We start from the raw sequence: 25,454 nt of genomic DNA on the forward strand, positions 1-25,454 counted from the left end.
CACCAGATAGCCCTCTACCTGTATGTCTGCTTGTCCACAGATGGTGCCTGGACCCTCCTCCAGATACAGGCTCCAGATGTTCCCCTAGGATGGGTCAGTGAATCCTGCATGCAAAGAAATTGCACCACCCACTGCCAGGAGGAAGGAACACAGGCCCTGTGGGCACAAGCAGGAGCTCATAGCAGAGAGGCAGGTGGAAGCATGGATGTTTATGAGTGCTCAGCCAAGGGCAACAGCCTCACCAAGGGCACCAACCTCAGCACTGCTGGGGCCTCAGTATCTCTGAGAAAGCATGGTCACACCAGCAATCTACGGCACCTTTCTGCTCTGCTGGTCTTTGCTTCCAGAGTCCAAAACAATGTCAGATTTTGCTGTCTTAAAATTTTGATTTGGTGGCCTGCAGCTGAGAAGCAGCAGTGGGAATGGCCATGGCAGTGCATGCACTGGGCCATCCCTCACTGGGGTTTCTCATCAAAGGACATGGATGAAACTGAAAGCAACCAGCCCCTGATGACAAGCAGCCAATATCCTAAAGAAGTAGTAAGAAAATGCCAGAATTCAGCACAGAATTCTGGAGGAAGGGATTCTTCTAGGTTTTCCAGGAAAACCTTCAAACTGGATTACAGATTAGAGGAATATATAACTAAATCAAAGGAAAAGGGAACTTTGTTAACCCTTGGCCAACTTGGAAAAATCTCTCTATTCCAAATACCCTTAGATTGTTGATTATAGAAAAAGAGCACAGCAATATTCCACATCCCAAAGAGGAACTTGATAAAGAACTCCCAGTGCTTAAGCCCTATTTCAGCAATGACTCTGAAGAAGCTGGAGTGAAGGAAGCTGGCTTAAGAGTCACATGGCTGGGACATGCAACAGTAATGGTAGAAATGGATGAGCTCATATTTCTCATGGATCCCATTTTTAGCCATCATGCTTCAGCATCATAGTACATGGGTCCAAAATGCTTTTGTCATCCTCCATGTACAATAAGCAAGCTGCCTCCAATAGATGTGGTCCTTATCAGTCAAAATCGCTATGATCACCTGGACAATTCTGTCATTGCTCTGAATGAGTGATTCAGTAATGAGTTGAGATGGTTTATGCCTTTGGGTCTCCTTGACTGGATGCAGAAATGCAGCTGAGAGAATATGATTAAGCTGGACCAGTGGGAGGAGAATTGTGTCCCCAGACATGATAAGTTCACCTTTGTCTTTCCACCATCCCAGCACTGGTGCAAGAGGACTCTAATGGATGACAATAAGGTTCTGTGGGACAGCTGGTCTGTCTTAGGAACTTGGAATAGATTCTTTTTTTGCAGGAGATACTGGTTATTGCCCTGCTTTTGAAGAGAAAGGAAAAGGTTTGGACCTTTTAACCTTGCAGCTATTCTTATTGGAGCTTGTGAACCCAGGTGGCTTATGAAATGGCAGCACATAGACCCAGAAGAAGCTGTAAGGATTAACACTGATGTTCAAGCAGAGAAATCTGTGGCAATTCACTGGGAAACTTTGTCTTAGCAAATGAGCATTACTTAGACCCTCCAGTGAAATTTCATGAAGCTCTAGGAAGATACAGACTCATGACTGAAGATTTTTTTGTCTTGAAGCATGGAGAATCAAGATACCTAAATAGTAATGATAAAAACTTTGAATGTATATGAGCACAAGGGCTTTAAATGAAAAAGGCTTCCTCTAATATGAATTTGAAAAGCAAATGAAAAAACTAAGAAGTTCATCAATATTATAAGTTTTTACATTTGAAACAACCTCAGCAAGTTTGTGTTTAAGTCTTGTGTTACTTGCTTACTAATAGGATTGCCAGTTAATATAAATGATGGAAGAAGGTAGGTGGGTCATTTAAATAGTTACTTAGCTCATGCGGATTTTACATCTCATTTCCATGGTATAAGAGTAGACATTTCTTTACTAGCACATTCTATGATGGTAGGATTTTCTGAGGAAATGAAAATCTGATTTTAAAGACTCATTGCTATTCTTCTATTCTTCAGGACTTGCATAAGGTGAGTCAAGAGTGTCTACTTAGTTTTTTTCCAGAGGCCTGCATTTGAATAAAAATATATTTCTTATTTTCACATGACAGTAGTTGACTCCCGTATTCTTACAGACATAGCAGTTCTTGCTCTGTCAAGACCAGCATATATCACAAATGTTAAGTATTTTTTAAATGTGAAAAAGGAGTTTGGGCTAGTTATAATTTTTAAAGGTCTACAATTTTTTTTATAAGAGGAGAACTCTCTATTTTAGTGCATGTCTACAATCCCCAAGTTAAAAGCCCTCCTAGATGCACAAAGCAAGGGAAAGGATATGGTTTTCAGAACATGATATATGAATTTTTCAGTTTTTAATCTAAAGGTCAGACCTTCTAAGCACAAATGTAGCTACAGAGAAATAATTATTTTACAAATATAAGTGCAAGTCTTAAATGTTGATAGACCATATACTTTGAATTTTCCATTTTTTTTCTATATTCATATTTTTCTGCTTTCTTGAGTCTATTTTAAAGACACATAAAATGTATTTTATGAATTAAAACAATTTGCTTTGGCACAGGTGTCATTACAGAAAATTGCAGACTTCACACCAATACTGGGTCTCAGGGACTAAATCTCAGATATTTGTGCACCTCCACCCCATCACCCATGAGGAACCCAAGACATCACAGGCCACCATTGTGGCTGTTTCCTCCTGTGGCTGGGATAAGAGCCCTTTGCACTTCTCATTTTACCTGTCACTTTGGGTTTCACCTTTCCCCTTTACATTAGGTTTTACCTTGTCCTCATTAAGGTATAAGGTATGACTACTTTATCTTGCTCTGCCCACTTTTTCTCTATCTAAAATATTTTGGAGAGTATCTTTCATTGCTAAACTCAAGCTGCCATGAATGTGAAAATCTCTGTGTGGACAGAAATGTAGGAGAGAAGCAAATTGAGACTGGAGATTCATTTATGCCCTGAGTCTACAAAGTTGTAAGAAAAAAAGGCAAAAATACATCCCCTCATCTCAGACACAAAATAACTTTTGCCTGGTCAGGCCCCTAACACTCCCTCCTCCCTATAAGACACTCATATCCACAGAGCAACCACCTAACCCTGGTGGCCAGCTGTGCAGGACTCTCTGATCAAACAAAACTACATGGTCATTTGGCCCATGACTCTAACTTTCCTTTCCTCTATTTCCTCCTCCCTGGAAACTTTCAAAGCCCTCTCAGGTAAAAGAAATGCTGTTTAAGTGCTAGTATGACTGTGTCTGGTTCAAACACATAGAAGAATATGTTAGATCTTCTCCCTCCAAGAAAAAGAGAAGTAAGTAGCCAGGGACCCAGAACAGTGAAGCTGTATAATGTCAGTGGTAAGGTAACCAGCAGGTGTGAAAAGTCCAAAGTTCTGCAGACACAGGAAGCAGATAGAAGGCCCATGGCTCAAAGACATCTGATGTAAAACTTAGGAACAGGGTAGGGGTTATGGTGGGGAAAGAGCAGGGTAAAAGTCTGTGATGGTTTGCAGTTCTGTACCACAGAAAAACATGTTGTTTAAATTTAATTCATACTGTCAACCTTTTGATGAGCTTACTTCAATTAGGGTGTAGCCCAGTCAAAAAGGGAGGTGTTTCAATCCTATTACTGAAGGGCTTAGAGGGAAAATCACAGAGGGATAGAAGGCTAAAGGGGGCAGCCAGAAGCTGAAAGTCCATGGAAGCTGGAGTAGACAGGAGAAGCCAAGAAATGCCACCAGGTCATTACCATGTGACCAAAAAGTCAAGACCATGGATCCTCAGCAGCCAGCCCCACACATCACAGTCCTCTGTGAGAAAGCATCACCTTGATGGCAACTTGATTTTGGACTTCCCCTAGACTCAAAACCATGAGCCAATGAATTCTCTTTGTTTAAGCCAATTGCTTGGAATTTGCTTTGGCAGCTAGGAGAACCAAAACTCTGGCCAAGTGTCTGTATGGAGTCAGCAGCAACCCATGGTCAGGGAATTCTAGAAAACTGGAGAGAATGACCTTTGAAGACCAAGGAAGCTAGCAAATTACATTTGCTGGTACATGACATGAAGACCAGCTCCCTGAACCCAACCTGAAATCTACATTGACTGTCCCCATTCACAGACATGGGGTCCCATGTCATCCACACTGTTTAACAGGGACAAGCACATGTGACTCTCCAATGGTGAAAGAAAGCAGCCAGTTGAAAGGCAAACATGGAAAGACTAAAAATAACTTCTGGAGGAAGCTTGTCCTCTTTCTGTCTGTGCATCCTACTCTATACAAAGCAGGGACAGAATCCAATCTCAAAAGGACCCTTTTGGACAGTGAAGAATATTTTTAAAAATTTCAAATTAACATCCTCAGAGAAACATAAGAAGATACTGTAGCCATAAGAAGGTAATGCATGCATTTCCTGGCTGTTGAATAAATAACCAAATAGAGGGTTTGCTTAACAACAGAAATTTTTTGGCTCATAGTTTCAGAGCCTAGAAGACATGCTTCCTTGCAGGGTTGGTTATATTTTGGCTGGCAAGCAATCTTTGTGGTTCTTTGGCTTTTCTGTCACATGGTAATACATATGGCAGGATCTTCTTTCTCTTCCAAGTTCCATTAACTTCCAGCTTCTGGATTCTCCCCTAGACATCTCTATCCATCTCCATTTCCATTATTCATAAGGACTTTCAGACATATGGGATTAAGGCCCACTTTCATTCAGTTTGGGCACACCCTAAGTAATAACAGGTTCCAAGGTTCTATTTACATTTAAATCGGTTCAATACCACAGGACCAGGGGTTGGGACCTGGACATGACTTTTGTGAGGGACATGAGTCAATCACCAAATGTAACATGGTCTATTAGAAGGAAAAGCCAGAGATCAGGAGAAAGCTTGTAGAACTTAATAACAAGATAAATAATTCAATGGGAGAATGAATGACAGAGTTTAAGCTCCCCAGGTGTGGCCAAGCCCTCAGGGGCTCTGTACCTGGCCTGGTGCTTTTTCTCTCTGAGGTAGAAGGACCACAGCTCAGAGAAGAACTAGGATGGTGTGAAGCAAACAGGTGCTGAGGTAGAGGGGCCTCCTCCTCCTTCAGTGTGGGGGGCCTGCCCCTCCTGCCCCCAACCCCATACCCACTCCTGCCACTTGCATGGAATTTCCAACCTGCTGGGTTCACAGCTACCCAAGGGCTTCTCTCCTGGGGTGAACCCTTCTTTGGTGTCTATTCCCCCTCACTGTAAGCACTCAGAGCCTACACACAAGAGATGCTTAATGTGCATCCACTGAAGCCACATGATTGGCAAAGTTTTAGCTCAAAGTGGCAAAACAAAGTCTCTGTGTGTGCAGACTGTCCAGTTGGGACAGGGCTGCCCATCAGACAATGAGCTACTGGGTGGGGAACACTCAGGAGACCTGGGGCAGTCACCATAGGGGAGACCTGTGGGGAAAGCATCAAGGGGGAGAGGCAGCCTGGGGTGAGAATTCATGGGGGTGCACCCAAAGGGGAGCATCCTTGGGGAGAGAAGCAGCCTGGGGAGAAACATAATAGGCTTTGGAGTCTTGGTAGGGACCCCCCCTCCAGGGAGGTACCAGCCAAGTGGGGTAAGCAACCTAGGGTGATGAGCATTCTGGGGGAGAAGTAGGTTAGAGGGAAATGTCCTGGGGGAGAAGCAGTCTGGGGGAGAAGAGTGTCATAGTGGAAATATCCAGTTGGGGAGTACCTTAGGGGGCAATAATGCTAGGGGGAGCATTGTGGGGCTGTGAGTTTTAGGGGATACACTATAGGGGTTTCTGGGTATGGGAGCAGTTGGCAGGGGAGCATTCTATGGCAGAGCACTGGTGAGGGAGCATTCTAGGTGGGAGCAGCTGGTTAGGGGGGTGGAACATCCCAGAGAGGAGACAGCCTGGGGGAAGCAGCCCTGTCTTCTGCTCTCACCCTCTGGCCCTCGTTGGGGCTGCTGCACACACTCAAGGCAAGATCCTGCAGCTTCTGGTGAACCTCTCTGGGAAAGTACCAGCTCTTCAGACACTCCGGGCAGAGGGAAGAGTGTGGTGGGTGCCTGGAGAAGGACAGTGAGGAGGAAAGTTATGAGAACAGGGACCCCCAAATCTGCTCACTCCTCAAGGGCTCCGTCCAGGAAGCAAAACTCATGCTCTCCCTTCCCCACCTACTGCTTCTCTGTCCTCAGTCTGAAAAGGAGGCACCAGCTCCCTCCCTGTAAACTCAGAAGGTGTACAGGTGCCTAAACCCCCTGCAGACCCTAGGTGTCCCAGTTTGCTAATGCTGCCATTAGGCATAATAATTAGTTTTTAATAAATAAATAGGTTTTTATAAATTATTAAGTTTTTATAAAGGGGGTTTATTTGGTTAAAAAGTTAAAGTCCTAAGACCATAAAAGTGTCCAAAGACATCAACAGTAGGGTAGTATGCTGGTTTGGATGTATTATGTCCTGCCAAAAGCCATATTCTTTGATGCAATCTTGTGAGGGCAGACATATTTTTGTTGATTAGGTTAGAATCCTTTGAGTGTTTCCATGGAGATGTGACTCAGTCAATTGTGAGTGAAAAGTTTGATTGGATAATTTCCATGGAGGTGTTACCCCACCCATTCAGGGTGGTTGTTAATTGGATCACTGGAGGCATATAAAGGAGTTCACAGAAGAAGGACCTCAGAGCAGCTAAGAGTGACATTTTAGAGAACAGCTGCAGCTAAGAGAGGACAAAATGTCCCAAGAGCAACATTTTGAAGTGCCATTTTGAAACACCACCTGGGAGCAAGCAGATGTGAGCCATGTGACTTCTGAGCTAACAGAGGTTTTCTGGATGCCAATGACCATCCTTCAGTGAATGTACCCTATTGTAGATGTCTTACCTTCAACAATTTATGGCCTCAAGACTGTAAAGTGCAACCAAATAAACCCCTTTTATCAAAGCTAATCCATTTCTCATATTTTGCATTCTGGCAGCATCAGCAAACCTGAACAGGTACCATCTGGAAAACCTCTGTCAGCTGGGAAGTCACAGGTATGTGGCTGGCATCTGCTCCAAAGTTCTGGTTTCAAAATGGTTTTCTCCCAGGATGTTTCTCTCTAGGTATCTGGGGGTATTCTCTTAGTTTCTCCCAGGCAAACTCCAGACTAACATAAGTCTACTTTCAATGGCCATCTCCAAAATGTCTCTCTTGGCTGCAGCACTGAGCTCCTTCTGTCTGAGCTCTTATAGGAGTCCAGTAAACTAATCAAGACCCACAATGAATTGGTGGGGCCACAGCTCCATGTGGAATAATCTAATCAAATGTATTACCCACCATTGGATGAATCACATCTCCATGGAAACAAACTAATCCAAAGATTCCAACCTTATCAACACTAATATGTCTGCCCCACTAGACTGCATTAAAGAACATGGAGTTTGGAGGGACATCATACATCCAAACTGGCACAACAGGTGAGGGCCACAGGTGTAGGGCCAGAACAGAGCTCCTGACTTCCACATGGCCCACTCTTGAGCCTGACTCTTTCCATGGATTACCCCAGGACCTTGTGCAGCACCCACCACCACAAGCTTGACAGGCAACTCTGTTTTGTAGGAGACATTTTTATTGTGGCTAAGGGATCAGCTGTCAATTATTCAGTCACTGCTCTCCTGAGGGGAGCCATCTCTCTTAGTTACCCCAGAAGTAGGAGTTCCCAAGGGCAGGAACACCTCTCCTAGTGACCTCAGTGTTGAGAGTCCCTGAGGGCAGGACCACCTATCCTAATGACCACAGTGGTGTCAAACAACCTCACTGAGGTCTAAACTGCATCTCATATTTCACACAATAAAAGGGAGCTCCATTCTCCCCTCTCAAAATCTATCCCAGTGACGCGACATAGCTTGGCAAGCAGCCCTGCACCAGGAGCCACCTGCTGCTCATCTAGGACTGAGGGGCACACCATTCAGTGTGTCAAACCCAGCCCATGGCCTGTAGTGCTGTGACCCATGAGCTAAGAACATCTTTTACACTTTTTAAAGGTTGTAATCCACCCTATGTGCACACACACACAGAGATTGTATGTGGCTCCTGCTCTCTGCCCTTAACTGGGATGCTGTGCCAACTCTGCTCCAGGATGCCCAGCCCCTATTATGCCCTGTCCTTGACACTCTGTGTAGCTGGCACAAAGTCCCAGGTGCAGACAGACCTGTGCAGGCCACCCATCTAGAGCAGCACTCACAGCAAAGACCCCACACATCCCTGGCCCTATTCTGAATGTGTGCTCTGCATGGAACTTCTCATGGTGAGTCCTGCCATCATCCTCTGCTTTCTTGTCTAGTGCCCTTACCCCACATCTGGAAGGCAGCTCTGGGGAGGCAGAGGCTAGTCTGGAGCTTGGCCCTTCTAAAAGCCCTGGCAGGTAGAGGGCTCTCATGACATGAGATAAGATGCACTCCATCTGGCCCCAGATCATTCACCTGGCTGAGGCTTACTTTTTAGGTGGCCAGCACCTGCATGGAGAGACTTGACCCTGGAGACCTCCAGGCTGAGGATGCTATAGCACCACAGGGTATTGGTGGGAACTGTGCAAGATCATTCTCTTGGGCAATAAAAGTAATCATCTCCCCTTTCTCCAGTAAGCATTGTTTATCAGACACTGCAATGTTGGAACCCTCTTCCCTTGGGCTGCTCTGAAGCTCAGAGCAAGACCTGCAGCCCTATACTAGTCGGTGGGAAGGCCCAAAACTAAATGCAGAGCTCTAAGGTCTGAGTGTGCCAGAGTCCTGGCTGTGCAGCCCTCTCATGTGTGACACTGGTAGGGGCATATCTTGTGCATCAGTTTCCTCCCCATCACTGTTGATGATGATGAGGTTACCACCCATCATGGATTTGGTGCTGATCACATGCCAGGCCCTCTTCTCAGCATTCTGCCTCCATGTCACCAAGTTACCATCACCCTGCCCTTCTCCCATCTCAGAGGACCTGAGGCTACAATCAGAGCACTGGGAAGGAGAACCAGGGCCACTGGTGAGCACAGCTGTTGGGATTAGGGACCCTGTGAAATGTGAGCTGGGCACCTCCCACCTGCCCCTCCAACCTCCTGTCTGTGGTAAGCCAGAGACCCTGGCCCCAGGGGGAGAGGAAAGGGGAAAAGGGGAGGAGAGGAGTCTCCTTTCCTGCAGGGCCACTTGCTGGGGGAAGGGGCCAAGGGATTCCATGGTGGAGAATCCTGCCACAGATACACTTCCAGCTGCAGATGGAGACTCCCCCAGATCTGGTGATGGCCTCTCTGTTTCCCTGGGGTAGGGGCAGCTGCATCCTCCACTGTATCAGCCTGAATGACACCCTCCATTGCCTATGGTCCTCAGTCCCCAGCTACCCTACCCAGGGGACATCCTGTTGCACTCACATTACCTGAAAGAGCAGGTGAGGAAGTTCCCAATTGTTGATGCCATTACCTTGAACACTTTATGGTCTTAAGACTGTAACTGTGGGGAAAACCTAAGGAGGCAGCTAGGAGAGACAGAGCAAAAAAACACCTCCATGAAAAATACTAGATAAAAGCCAGAAAGCGACCCAGAACACCAGTTTCAGGGATGTACCAGCTGGACAAGGTCTACTAAATCCACAGGGACCATGCACTTGGTGAAACTGGGAGTTTGCAATCTGAAATGACTGAGCAAGCCACTGAATATCTGGCAGCCATGCTGTGGTGTGGGGAAACCATGGGTTGGCATTTGGAGGAGGACTAGTTCTTTTTTTAAACAACAAAAGCAGCTACAGATACAGCAGTGAGAACCACACAGTGAAGCATTGCAGGAAAGGTTGTGTGAACACCTCAATATCTGGCATGGAAGATAGCCTTTTGCACACCTGCTGCTAATTGTCTCAAAGAAAGGAAGGAAGAGGTGAGCCAAAAAGGGAAAATACCCACACCCCCTGCAGCCATCTCCCCAGTGGGCTGGGAATGATCTTGCCCAGCACTGGCACCACAGCTCAGAGCTGTGCCAAAATCCCTGTGTGACAGGAAGTGTTTCCAGCAACATGGGCACACACCACAATATCAGGCATGGACACTAGCCTTTCATGCACTCACAGTTAATTGTTCCAGAGCTGGGAAGGTGGAGCTGTGTAAAAAGGGGAAAATTAGCACTCCCCATACAGCCATCCTTACAGTAGGCTGGGAATGCACCTACATGGCCCAGTAGCCCAGAACATCCCTTGAGAGATGGTGCACACTTGTGATATAGCAAAACCTTCCCTCAGCAGAGGCCCTAGAAGGGCACAGCTTGGAAGAGGGACTCACTTGGAAATCCCAGGGACCAAACACCAATACCAAGGACTTGTGTGTTGGTGACAGAGACTATCTGTGGGGAGAATGAAATGAAGCTTTAGCCTCTTGCAACAGCCTTAAATCTCCAGGAAGATCAGGGAGGTTTGATGATTAAAGCTGCCCTCCCTTCCTAACCACTCAGACACACATCCCACATTCAGGGTGGACAACACCAACAATACACCCAAACTTGGTGCACCAATTGGACCCCACAAGAATCAGACCCCCACACACCACAAAGACAAACTTGGGGACAACTGACTTGAGGGGAATAGGTGACTCAAAGATGCCATCTGCTGGTTAGTTACAGAATGTGGACTCCATGGAGCTGGAGATCTGATAAATTAGAGATTAGACTTTGAATAATTCTACATATCCTAAAGGAACCCTATCAAGTAAAGGAAATGCCAAGAGACCAAAAACAAAATAAAATTTTAAAGCATATGGAAAAACCATATGATATGGATAACTCAAACACAAATACCCAAATCAAAAGATCAGAGGAGACACAGTACTTGGAGCAATTAATCAAAGGACTAAAGACAAACAATGAGAGCATGACAAAGGATATAAAGGACATGAAGAGCATGGCACAGGATATAAAGGACATGAAGACCCTAGAAGAACATAAAGAAGAAACTGCAAGAGTAAACAAACAAAAAAAAAGATTTTATGGAAATAAAAGAAACTGTTGACCAAATTAAAAAGATTCTGGATACTCATAGTACAAGACTAGAGGAAGCTGAACAAGGACTCAGTGACCTTGAAGACCACAGAACAGAAAATGAAAGAACAAAAGAAAGATAGGGGGAAAAATTAAAAAAGTCAAAATGGACCTCAGGGATATGACAGATAAAATAAAACATCCAAATACAATACTCAATGGTGTCCCAGAAGGGGAAGAGAAGGGTAAAGGTCTAGAAAGAGCATTCAAATAAATTGTTGGGGAAAACTTCCCAAATCTTCTAAACAGCCTAAATACACAAAGCATAAATGCCCAGTGAACTCCAAATAGAATAAATCCAAATAAACCCACTCCAAGACATATTCTGATCACACTGCCAAATACAGAAGAGAAGGAGCAAGTTCTGAAAGCAGCAAGAGAAAAGCAATTCACCACACACAAAGGAAACAACATAAGACTAAGTAGTGACTACTCAGTGGTTACCATTGAGATAAGAAGGCAGTGGCATGATGTATTGAAAATTCTGAGAGAGAAGAATTTCCAAACAAGAATACGTTATCCAGCAAAGCTCTCCTTCAAATTTGAGGGGAGCTTAAATTTTTCACAGACAAATGCTGAGAGATTTTGCTAATAAAAGACCTGCCCTACTTCAGATACTAAAGGAAGCCCTACTGACAGAGAAACAAAGAAAAGAGAGAGATAGAGAGAGAAAGGTTCAATACTAAAGAGATTGAATATTGGATCATTAAAGGACAATAAGAGAGAGAGGAAAAAATATATCTGACAAACATAAACCAAAGAATAGGATGGCCGATTCAAGAAATGCCTTCACAGTAGTACCACTGAATGTAGATGGATTAAACTCCCCAATCAAAAGATATAGATTGGCAGAATGGATCAAAAAATATGAACCATCAATATGTTCCATGCAAGAGACACATCTTAGACACAGGGACACAGAAAAAATTGAAAGTGAAAGGATGGAAAAAATATTTCATGCAAGCTACAGCCAAAAGAAAGCAGGAATAGCAATATTAATCTCAGATAAAATAGACTTTAAATGCAAGGATGTTATGAGAGACAAAGAAGGTCACTACATACTAACAAAAGGGGAAATTCAACAAGAAGAAATAATGATCATAAATATGTATGCACCCAGTTAAGGTGCCACAAAATACATGGGACAAACACTGGCAAAACTAAAGGAAGCAATGGATGTTTCCACAATAATTGTGGAAGATTTCAACACATCACTCTCTCCTATAGATAGAACAACCAGACAGAAGACTAATAAGGAAATTGCAAACCTAAACAATCTGATAAATGAATTTGAATTAACAGACATATATAGGACATTACATCCCAAATCACCAGGATACACATTCTTCTCTAGTGATCACAGAACTTTCTCCAGAATAGACAATATGCTTGGATGCAAAACAAGCCTCAAATAAATTTTTAAAAATTGAAATTATTCAAAGCACATTCTCTGACCACAATGGAATACAATTAGAAGTCAATGACCATCAGAGATTTAGAAAATTCACAAACTTCTGGAGGTTAAACAACACACTCTTAAAATAAATGGTTTATAATGTAGAATGTACGGGGACTAATGATAGAGAGCAATTAATGAAGATGGAATGATAACCCAGTAAGAACAGATAAGGTACTGTGTGTAAATTTAACATTCTGGGAATGCTGAAGAATGACTCTGGTTTGTTAATTTCTAATGGGTATGGTAGCAACAAGTTCACACAAATGTTGCTATATTAGGTTATTTTCTTGGGGTAAAGTAGGAACATGTTGGAAGTAAAGTAGTTATTTTAGGTTAACTGTCTTTTTCTTACTCCCTTGTTATAGTTTGTTTGAAATGTTTTTTTTTTATTGTATATCTTTACAATAATTTTTATATAGTTAATTTAAAAAAAGTTAGAAAGAATGAAAAAATATGCAAAGCCTCCTTGAGGAGCTGGTGGAGAATGCAGGGGTGTTGGTCTTCCCCATCTCGATGGTTGCTGATGTGCTCACAGACATGGGGGACTGCTGGTTTGAAGGGCTGAGCTCTCTACCAAGTGACTTGCCCTTGGGAAGACTGTTGCTGCAAAGGAGAGGCTAGGCTTGCCTATAATTGTGCCTAAGGGCCTCCTCCCAAATGCCTCTTTGTTGCTCAGATGTGGCCCTCTCTCTCTAGCTAAGTGAAATCATGCTCTCCCCGCTATGTGGGATCTGACACCCAGGGGAGTGAATCTCCCTGGCAACATGGAATATGACTCCCAGTGAGGAATCTAAACCCAGCATCATGGGATGGAGTATATCTTCTTGACCAAAAGGTGGATGTGAAAGGAAATGAAATAATCTTCAGTGGCAGAGAGATTCCAAAAGAAGCTGAGAGATCACTCTGGTGGGCAGTCTTACACACATTATAGATAACCCTTTTTAGGTTCTAATGAATTGGATTGGCTAGCAGTAAATACCTGAAACTATCAAACTACAACCCAGAACCCATGTATCTTGTAGACAATTGTATACAAATGTAGCTTATGAGGGGTGACAATGTGATTGAGAAAGCCATATGGACCACAGTCCCCTTTGTCTAGTTTATGAATGGATGAATAGAAAAATGGGGGGGGGGTGAGAAAAAAAGGCACCCAGTGTTCTTTTTTACTTTAATTGTTCTTTTTCATTTTAATTTTTATTCTTATTATTTTTGTGTGTGTAGTAATGAAAATGTTAAAAATTAATTTTGGTGATGATTTCACAACTAAATAATGGTACTGTAAACAACTGAATGTATGCTTTGTTTTGCATGACTGCATAGTATGTGAATATATCTCAATGAATATGAATAAAAAAATAAGAACAAATGAGCAGCATGGCTCAGTGAGGGCACAGAGTGGATGTTGGAGAAAAACTGGCTAAGAGGACACTTGTTATGTTCTGACTGTTCCTGCCTCATATATTTCTCCTGTCCCACTTCCCCCATTCTGAAGTATCAGCAAATGTCCTGGAGGGGTCATGGATAACAGAAACTCACATCCAACTCCAACCTCTTCCTGGGGGGTCATAGGGTGAGCACAAACCCACACACAGTGCAGAGCTCTATTTTGGGGGCCCCATGGGCTAACAGAAACCCACACCTGGCCACACTTCTTACTGGGGGTGTCTGTGAGGTAACAAACCCATGCCCAGTGCACAGCTCTTCCTTGGGGGAAGGGACTGTGGGGTAACACAAACCCACATTCTGCAATTACCTTTTCTGGCAGTGGAATCTCTGCAAGGGGGTAAGCATGTCCACACCCAGCCTCTTCTTGTCCATGTTGTAGTGGATGTCATTTCAGCGCTGCATCAACTCCTGGCTGCTTTCTGCTGATGTCCAACAACCCTTTCAAGGACTGCATGGCTGAGCCCTGAGTGCCTTGGCTCTCCTGGGATGCAGTGGGAACTGGAGCCCATGTTCCTGACATCCAGGAAGGAGCCACCCTGCCTGGGGAAGGGACAGGGGCTCTGGATGTGACTCCAACTTTTGCTATCTTCAAAAGTCCTGAGTGGCCAAGGCATGATGGCCTGAGATGACTGGGGTACCCTCTGCTACCAAATTCAGTGTGTTCCTGTGGGGACCAGATCACATTATAGGGCCAGGGGACATGGTCATATCACTCCCCAGAGGATCACCATCCTTAGATGCCCTCAGCCCTCCCAGGAGGTGTGCACAGCTCTCAGTCCCATCCTACCAGGGGGAGCACAAGGCACGGAAAGATGAACAGGCATCCAGTCACACAGCCAAGGAGAGTTACAGCACAGCTTGACCAAATTCTGCCATGAAGGACTTCTACCTGTGAGAGCAAGGCTGGACTCAGCATTCTGCATTCTGGGCAGTGTGAGACAAAGGACCCCCTTCTATGTCTGACAATGATGCACTGACCTGACACCACCTGGAATGCTGTCCTTGCATTAACTGGGCTTTCCAGATAACTGAGCACACATGGATTCACCCATTTACTCAACTCCAGCATCCACCATGTGAGCCCTCCCAGAGGACAGTGATAGCCTTTAATGCCACAGACACTCACTGATCAGAGATTTTGGACCTTTTAGGTGAGGAGGTCAGACTTTCTTCCAGAAACACACAATTGTTCAGTGTTCTTTCCAAGACACTAGAAAAGCCCTGGACTCAGTTGCCTGTGATTCCTCCTGACCGGGAACACCAGCACTGTGTCACTGGGCTTCTGCAGATGTAGCTTCATCATACCCTCACCTGCTGGAAGCCATCAGGAACCCTTCATGGAACCTCCCCATCCACCCCAACTGTGCTACAAGGCTGGAATCATAACCATTCTCGGCATGGCTGCCCCATCTTACCTTGAGGCCTCAGTAAAAGGGGTTCCCCTCAGAGAGGCCTCCCCAGACCACCTAACAGAGTTGACACCTCTCCCCTGAGGCTTGCTACATCAATGCCCAAAGTTGCCTTCATGAACTTTATTACAGTTCTAATCAGGCCTTCACTTGCCTGTTCACATTCATTTACTTTGGCAAATTTGCAAAATTGAGCCCCTACTATGGCCCAGGTGTTATGTGAAGTGTTGGTGGAGGCTGCAGTGGGCAAAACCAAGGCAGCCTCTCCTCATGGACCTGTGGGGCAGTGTGGAGAGACAGAAGATTCCCAGGGAAATTAATAAATGGAACAGTATTTATAAACCAAAGAAGGAGTTGTTCATATGGTAATAAGTGTGAGCTATCTGGATGGGACCCATTGGGAAACTCTTTGAGAAGTGATGTTGACACAAATGTAAGAAGGCACCAGCCATGCCAGGAGCAAGGCTCCCACCCACAGGAAAGGGACTAGTATGTGCAAAGGTCCTGAGGTGGGGAATGATCTTGGAGGTCTAGGATGGAAGGGCAGCCAGCATGGTCACTGAGAGATGAGACTTGATAGTAAGTGGGGCTGGTTCACAGGGTCTGGGAACCACCAAAGCAGGTGCATGTCATGGTCCAGTCTGCACCTGCAAAAATCCTTTTGGTGACTGGGTGAGTAATTCAGGGACAGAAGTGAGCAGAAGGGGTGGCCACATATACATTGTGTTAGCTTTGTGGAAGGGAGAAGAAATAGAAAGAACCAGGGTATTGGAGGAGCATTTTAAGGTAAATTCCACATGAATTATGCTTGGATTATATCACAGAGTGATAGAGAGGGGCAAAGAGTTCCCACATTACTCATTCAAAATCCTTTGGGTCAGGTATACTTTGGAATTCAGAATTTTAAGACTTTAAGAAGATATACAAAGGGAGGTGGGGCAAGATGGTGGAGTAGTGAGGTGTAGGTTTTAGTTACTCCTCCAGGGCAGTAGGTAGAAAACCATGAACTGCAGAAACTGGACATCAGAGAGCAAATGTGAATTTGGGCATATTTCATACAATACTCATGAACATGTGGAACAGCTGAGATAAGCAAAATCTGTGCGTTCTCATGGCCAGGAGACTCATGCCCCTCCCTGCCAGGCTCAGGGGGAACAGGAGGGAGAACTGCAGTCATGGCTCTTACTGAAGCCTCAGATGGCTGATCCAAACTCCAAACAGATAGACTGAGACCAGACACCAGAGAATATGGGTGCAGTCAGCATGATGGAGAAGAGATCCGGCTAGCAAAAACAACAAGGAACACCCAAAAATAAAAGAGGAGAATTTTTGGAGTTCTGGTGAACATAGATTGGGGAAGGGCAGGGCTCAGGCAGAGTCAGGCTCATATGCAAATCCAGAAGGCCAGTTTGCTCTTATGAGGAGCCAGTTTCTCGGCTTTCCTGATTGTTCCTTAATGGTGCTAATTTTGCCTCTTAGCATTTCAATGGCCCATTAGATCTGCAAGGAGGGCACTTTTTTGTCTTTTTACCTTTTTCTAAAACTATTGCTCTAAGATGCCCATTACAGAAAGCCTCAAAGACTTGCAACTTGGGCTCAGACAAGAGCAGAGCTAAGAGAGCTCTGAGACACAACACAATAAGTCCAGTGGCTAAGAAAATTCACTAAACACCACAACTTCCCAAGAAAAAGGGGGCATCCCCTTACAGCAATCTTCCCAGTGGGCAGGGAATGCTCCTGCCCAGCCCCAGCACCACAGTCCAGAGCTGCCCCAAACAACCCAGTGTGACAGGAAGTGTTTCCAACAACACATGCACACAACACAATATCAGGTGTGGACAATAACCTTTCCCACACCCTCAGCTAATTGTCCCAGAGCTGGGAAGGTAGGGCTGTGTGAAAAGGGGGAAAATTAACATGCTCCATTCAGCCATTCTTTCAGCAGACTGGGAATGCTCCCACACAGCCCTGCAGACCAGAACGTCCCTTGGGGGATGGCACTCACCTGTGACATAGCACAGTCATCCCTTAGCAGAAGACATAGGAGTGCACAACTTGGAAGAGGGACCCAATTGTAAGTCCCAGGAACCATATGCCAATACCAAGGACATGTGTGTCAGTGACAAAGACAAACTGCGGCAAGATTGAACTGAAGGGATTAGACTATTACAATAGCTTTAAATCCCCAGGAACACCTGGGAGATTTGATAATAATCAAATCAGATACATGCCCCATATGCAGGGCAGGCAACACCAACTACACACACAAACTTGGTGCACCAATTGGACCCCACAAGTCTCACATCCCCAATCACCACAGAGACAAGTGGGGAAGAACTGGCTTGGGGGAATAGGTGGCTCATGGATGCCACATGCTGGTTAGTTAGAGAAAGTGTACTCCATGAAGCTGGAGATCTGACAAATTAGAGATAAGTGTTAGAATAGGTCTACATATACTAAAAGAACCCTATTAAGTTAAGCAAATGCCAAGAGACCAAAAACAACAGAAAACTCTAAAGCATATGTAAAAACCAGATGATATGGATAAGCCAAGCCCAAGCACTGAAATAAAAAGATCAGAGGAGACACAGTACTTGGAGCAATTAATCAAAGAACTAAAGATGAACAATGAGATCCTGGCAAAGGATATAAAGGACATGAAGAAGAGCATGGCACAGGATATAAAGGAAATGAAGACACAAGAAGAGCATAAAGAAGAAATTGCAAGACTAAATAAAAAAATAGATGATCCTTAGGGGACTGGTGGTTTGATGGGTTGAGCCCTCTACCATAAGTTTTACCCTTGGGAAGATGGTTGCTGCAAAGGAGAGGCTAGGCCTCCCTATGGTTGTGCCTAAGAGCCTCCTCCAGAATGCCTCTTTGTTGCTCAGATGTGGCCCTCTCTCTCTGGCTAAGCCAACTTGAAAGGTGAAATCACTGCCCTCCCCCCTACGTGGGATCAGACACCCAGGGGAGTGAATCTCCTGGCAACGTGGAATATGACTCCCGGGGAGGAATGTAGACCCGGCATCGTGGGACAGAGAACATCTTCTTGACCAAAAGGGGGATGTGAAAGGAAATGAAATAAGCTTCAGTGGCAGAGAGATTCCAAAAGGAGCTGAGAGGTCACTCTGGTGGGCACTCTTATGCACACTTTAGACAACCCTTTTCAGGTTCTAAAGAATTGGGGTAGCTGGTGGTGGATACCTGAAACTATCAAACTACAACCCAGAAACCATGAATCTCGAAGACAGTTGTATAAAAATGTAGCTTATGAGGGGTGACAATGGGATTGGGAAAGCCATAAGGACCACACTCCACTTTGTCTAGTTTATGGATGGATGAGTAGAAAAATAGGGGAAGGAAACCAACAGACAAAGGTACCCAGTGTTCTTTTTTACTTCAATTGCTCTTTTTCACTCTAATTATTATTCTTGTTATTTTTGTGTGTGTGCTAATGGAGGTGTCAGGGATTGATTTAGGTGATGAATGTACAACTATGTAATGGTACTGTAAACAATCGAAAATACGATTTGTTTTGTATGACTGCATGGTATGTGAATATATCTCAATAAAATGAAGATAAAAAAAAAAGAATCAATCAAAAAAAATAGATGATCTTATGGAAATAAAAGAAACTGGTGACTAAGTTAAAAAGATTCTGGATACTCATAGTACAAGACTAGAGGAAGCTGAACAGTGAATCAGTGACCTGGAGGATGACAGAATGGAAAAATGAAAGAACAAAAAAAGAATGAGGAAAAAATTGAAAAAATTAGAATGGACCTCAGGGATATGATAGATAACACAAAACATCCAAATATAAGACTCATTGGTGTTCTAGAAGGGGAAGAGAAGGGTAAAGGTCTAGGAAGAGTATTCAAAGAAATTGTTGGGGAAAACTTCACAAATCTGCTAAACACTGTATATAAACAAATCATAAATGCCCAGCAAACTCCAAGTAGAATAAATCCAAATAAATCCACTCTGAGATATATCTGATCACACTGTCAAATACAGAAGAGAAGGAGCAAGTTCTGAAAGCAGGAAGAGAAAAGCAATTCACCATACACAAAGGAAACAGCATAAGAATAAGGAGTGACTACACAGCAGCCACTATGGAGGTGAGAAGTCAGTGGCATGACATATTTAAAATTCTGAGAGAGAAAAATTATCAACCAGGAATTCTTTATCCAGCAAAGCTCTCCTTCAAATTTTAGGGAGAGCTTACATTTTTCACAAAGAAATGTTGAGAGAATTTGCTAACAAGAGACCTGCTCTACTTGAGATACTAAAGGAGCCCTACCAACAGAAAAACAAAGAAAGGAAAGAGAGATATGGAGAAAGATTCAGTACAAAGAGATTAGTATGGGTAAGTTAAATGACATTAAGAGAGAGAGGGAAAGAATATATCTGACAAACATAAACCAAAGGATAAGATGGCTGATTCAAGAAATGCCTTCAGAGTAATAACACTGAATGTAAATGGATTAAACTCTCCAATCAAAAGATATAGATTGGCAGAATGGATAATAAAATGAATCATCAATATGTTGCACACAAGAGACTCATCTTAAACACAGGGACACAAAGAAATTGAAAGTGAAAGGATGGAAAAAAATTTCATGCAAGCTACAGCTAAAAAATGCAGGAGTAGAAATAATAATCAAAGATAAAATAGACTTTAAATGCAAGGATATTATGATGGACAAGGAAGGCCACTACATACTAATAAAAGGGGGAATTCAACAAGAAGAAATAACAATCATAAATGCATATGCACCCAATCAAGTTGCCACAAAATACATGAGACAAACAATGGCAAAACTGAAGGAGGAGATGGATATTTCCACAATAATTGTGGGAGATTTCAACACATCACTCTCTCCTATAGCTAGATCAACCAGACAGAAGACCAATAAGGAAACTGAAAACCTAAATAGCCTGATAAATCAATTGGATTTAACAGACATATATAGAACATTACATCCCAAATCACCAGGATACACATTCTTTTCTAGGGCTCATGGAACTTTATCCAGAATAGATCATATGCCTGGACATAAAACAAGCCTCAATAAATTAAAAAAATCCAAAATTATTCAAAGTCCACTCTCTGACCACAATGGAATATAGTTAGAAGTAAATAACAATCAGAGACTTAGACAGTTCACAAATACATGGACATTAAACAACATGCTCCTAAATAATCAGTGGGTCAAAGAAGACATAGCAAGAGAAACTGATAAATATATAGAGAGAAATGAAAATGAGAACACAACATACAAAAACCTATGGGATGCAGAAAAAGTGGCACTGAGGGGAATAATTTATAGCAGTAAATGCACACATTAAAAAAGAAGAAAGACCCAAAATCAAAGAACTAATGTATCAACTGAAGAAGCTAGAAAATGAACAGCAAACCAATCCTAAATCAAAAAGAAGAAAAGAAATAACAAGGATTAAAGCAGAAATAAACAATAGAGAGGATAAATATCACCAAAAGTTGGTTCTTTGAGAAGATCAACAAAATTGACAAGTCCTTAGCTAGACTGACAAAATCAAAAAAGAGACAAGAACCATATAAATGAAAAAATGAATGAGAAAGGTGACATTATAGTGGATCCCCAAGTAATTAAAAAAATTATAAGAAGATACTATGAACAACTGTATGCCAACAAACTGGATAATGTAGAGGAAATGGACAATCACCTGGAAACATATGAACAACCTAGACTGACCAGAGAAGAAACAGAAGACCTCAACCAACCCATCACAAGCAAAGAGATCCAATCAGTCATCAAAAAGCTTCCCAGAAGTAAATGCCCTGGGCCAGATGGCTTCACAGGGGAATTCTCCAAACTTTCCAAAAAGAACTGATACCAAACTCACTTAAACTCTTTCAAAACACTGAAGAAAATGGAACACTATCTGACTCATCTTATGAAGCTAATGTCAATCTAATATCAAAACCAGGCAAAGATGCTATGAAAAAGGAAAACTACAGGCCTACCTCCCTAATGAATAGAGATGCAAAAATTCTCAACAAAATACTTGGAAATCAAATCCAAAGACATGCTAAAAAAATCATACACCTTGATCAAGTGGGGTTCATTGCAGGCATTCAATGATGGTTAAACATAAGAAAATCAATCAATGTATTACAACACATTAACAAATCAAAAGAGAAAAATCAAAGGATCATCTCAATAGATGCTGAAAAAGCATTCAACATAATCCAATATCCCTTTTGATAAAAACAATTCAAAAGGTAATAATTGAAGAAAATTTCCTCAATATGATAAAGAGCATATATTAAAAACCCACAGCCAATGGTGAGAGATTGAAAGCCTTTCCTCTAAGATCAAGAACAAGAGAAGGATGCCTACTGTCACAATTGTTATTCAGCATTGTAATGGAATTGCTAGCCAGGGCAGTCCAGCAAGACAAAGAAACAAAAGGCATCCAAATTTGAAAGGAAGAAATAGAACTGTCATTGTTTGCAGAAGACACGTCCTTATATCTGGAAAACCCTGAGAAATTGGTGATACAGCTACTAGAGCTAATAAACAAATTTAGCAAATTAGTGGGATACAAGACTAATGCACATAATCAGTAATGTTTCTATGTGCTAGAAATGAACAAAGTGAAGAGACACTCATGAAAAAGATACCATTTTCAATAGCAACTAAAAAATCAAGTACCTAGGAATAAACTTAACCAAAGATGTAAAAGACCTATGCAAAGAAAACTACATAAATCTTCTATAAGAAATAGAAGGGGACTTAAAAGATGGAAAAACATTCCATGTTCATGGATAGGAAGGCTAAATGTCATTGAGATGTCAATTATCTACCCAAACTCATCTACAGATTTGATGAAATCCCAATCAAAATTTGAACAACCTACTTTGCAGACTTGGAAAAGCTAATTATCAAATTTATGTGGAAAGGGAAGATGCCCCAAATTGTTAAACACACTCTGAGAAAAAGAAAAAGAAAGTGGGAGGACTTACGCTCCCTGATTTTGAAGCTTATTATAAAGCCACAGTTGTCAAAACAGCTAGTACTGGCACAAAGATAGACACATTGATCAATGGATTCAATTTGAGAATTCAGAGATAGACTCCCAGATCTAGGGCTGACTGGTATTTGATAAGGCCCCCAAAGCCAATGAACTGGGACATAACAGTCTTTTCAACAAATGGGGCTGGGAGAGTTGGACATCCATATCCAAAAAATGAAAAAGGACCCCTACCTCACAGCCTACACAAAAATTAACTCAAAGTGGATCACAGATCTCAATATAAATGACAGTACCATAAAACTCCTAGAAGAAAATGTAGGGAAACATCTTCAAGACCTTGTATTGGGTGGCCACTTCCCAGACTTTACACAAAAAGCACAAGCAACAAAAGAAAAATATAGATAAATGGGAACTCCTCAGGCTTACAAGTTTCTGTACTTCAAAGGAATTTGTCAAAAAGGTGAAGAGACAGCCAACTCAAAGAGAAAATTTTTTGGAAGCTATGTTTCAGACAAAAGACTGATATCTTGCATATATAAAGAAATCCTACAACTTAATGACAATAGTACAGACAGCCTAATTATAAAATGGGCAAAAGAAATAAAAAGACAGTTCTCTGAAGAGGAAACACAAACAGCCAAGAAACATATGGAAAAATGTTCAGCTTCACTAGCTATTAGAGAGATGCAAATTAAGACCACAATGGGATACCATCTCACACCAATTAGAATGGCTGCCATTAAACAAACAGGAAACTACAAATGCTGGAGAGGATGTGGAGAAATGGGAACTCTCATTCATTGTTGGTGGGACTGTGTAATTGTTCAGCCACTCTGGAAATCAATCTGGCATTTCTTTAGAAAACTAAATATAGAGTTACCCTTCAATTCAGTGATTGCACTTCTCGGTATATACCCAGAAGATCTGAAAGCAGTGACACGAACAGATATCTGCATGCCAGTGTTCATAGCAGCATTATTCACAATTGCAAGAGATGGAAACAACCCAAATGTCCTTCAACAGATGAGTAGATTAAAATGTAGCATATAAGCATGATGGAATACTACACAGCTGTAAGAAGGAATGATTTTGTGAAACATGACAACATGGATGAACCTTGAAGACATAATGCTGATTGAAATAAGCCAGGCACACAAAGAGAAATATTATATGCTACCACTAATGTGAACTTTGAAAAATGTAAAACAAATGGTTTATAATGTAGAATGTAGGGGAACTAGTGATAGAGAGCAATTAAGGAAGGGTGAATGATAACCCATTAAGAACAGATAAGCTATTCAGGGTAAATTTAACATTTTGGGAATACCCAGGAATGACTATGGTTTGTTAATTTCTGATGGGTATGATAGGAACAAGTTCACAGTAATGTTGCTATATTGGGTTATTTTCTTGGGGTAGAGTAGGAACATGTTGGAAGTAAAGTAGTTATCTTAGATTAATTGTCTTTTTCTTACTCTGTTATGGTTTGTTTGAAATGTTTTTATTGTATGTTTTTAAAATTTGTTATATAGTTGATTAAAAAAGAGTTAATTAAAAAACAGTGAAAAAAATATGCAGAGGCTTCTTGAGAAGCTGGTGGAGAATGCAGGGGTTTGGGCTTCACATCTTGATTTTTGCTGATGTGCTCACAGACATAGGGGACTGGTGTTTGATGGGCTGAGCCCTCTACCAAGGGACTTGCACTTGGGAAGACTGTTGCTGCAAATGAGAGCCTTGGCCTCCCTATAATTGTGCCTAAGAGCCTCCTCCCGAATGCCTCTTTGTTGCTCAGATGTGGCCCTCTCTCTTTAGCTAAGCCAGCTTGGCACATGAAATCACTGCCCTCTCCCCTATGTGGGATCTGACACCCAGGGAGTGAACCTCCCTGGCAACATGGAATATGACTCCTAGGGAGGAATCTAGACCCAGCACCGTGGATGGAGAACATCTTCTTGACCAAATGAGGGATGTGAAAGGAAATGAAATAATCTTCAGTGGCAGAGAAATTCCACAAGGAGCTGAGAGGTCACTCTGGTGGGCACTCTCATGCACAATATAGACAACCTTCTTTAGTTTCTAAAGAATTGGAATAGCTAGCAGTAAATACCTGAAACTATCAAATTACAACCCAGAACCCAGGAATCTTGAAGATGATTTTATAAAAATGTATTTTATGGGGGATAACAATGTGATTATGATAGCCATATGGACCACATCCCTCTTTGTCTAGTTTATGGATGGATGAGTAGAAAAATGGAGGAAGGAAAAAAAACAAAAAAAACTAAAACAAAAGAAAACAAAAAAAGGTACCCAGTGTTCTTTTTTGCTTTAATTGTTCTTTTTCACTTTATTTTTATTCTTATTATTTTTGGGTGTGTGGTAATGAAAATGTCAAAAATTAATTTTGGTGATGAATGCACAACTATATAATGGTACTGTAAACAATTGAATGTACACTTTGTTTTCTATGACTGCATAGTATGTGAATATATCATAATAAAATGAATAAAAAAAAGTATACAAGGGATGCACCATATAACCTGTACCACCCCAGCATCACCTGGCCCAGGATCCCTTAGTGAAACATGTGCTTATTTTTGTCACAAATCCTCAGAACAGTGGGTAAATAAAGGCCATCAATAGCTTCAGATCAACACAGGTTGAGTTTGCTGCCAAAAGAGGACAGGGTCTTGGGCCCCAGATATCCTAAATCTGCTGGACCCTTCCACCTGTGCTCAGGCACTGCTGCTCTCTCCACCCTCCCACCCCTCTACCCCAGGCCACCTCCAGGAGCCAGTGGGCATCCTGGGGCAGCTCCTGCTGGAACAGCACATGCACACACACCAACACCATGTCTTAGCCATCCAGCCGATGCAGGCATAGCCCACTCTCCAGGAGGGCCTCCACCAAGGGGTCTGCCTGAGTGAGGTCATCCTGCAGGTCCTGGCACAGCCTTTCCTTGAGGGCCACCAGCCCCAGCACTGGTGAGCAGGCATCCCTGCTCTCCTTCAGCAGTGCCAGGAAGATTTGCATCATGTTTCAGGCCGGGGACCCAAACTACCAACAGAGAGAAC

At 42.6% G+C, this 25,454-nt stretch overlaps 1 pseudogene; it reads left to right on the forward strand.

Moving 5' to 3' along the window:
- The first annotated feature begins 480 nt into the window (after positions 1-480).
- LOC119532658 lies at positions 481-1,660 on the forward strand (annotated as a pseudogene).
- The last annotated feature ends 23,794 nt before the right edge of the window (positions 1,661-25,454 follow it).

The sequence above is a fragment of the Choloepus didactylus genome, chromosome 4 (assembly GCF_015220235.1).
Source record: "Choloepus didactylus isolate mChoDid1 chromosome 4, mChoDid1.pri, whole genome shotgun sequence".
NCBI classification, from domain to species: Eukaryota; Metazoa; Chordata; class Mammalia; order Pilosa; family Megalonychidae; genus Choloepus; species Choloepus didactylus.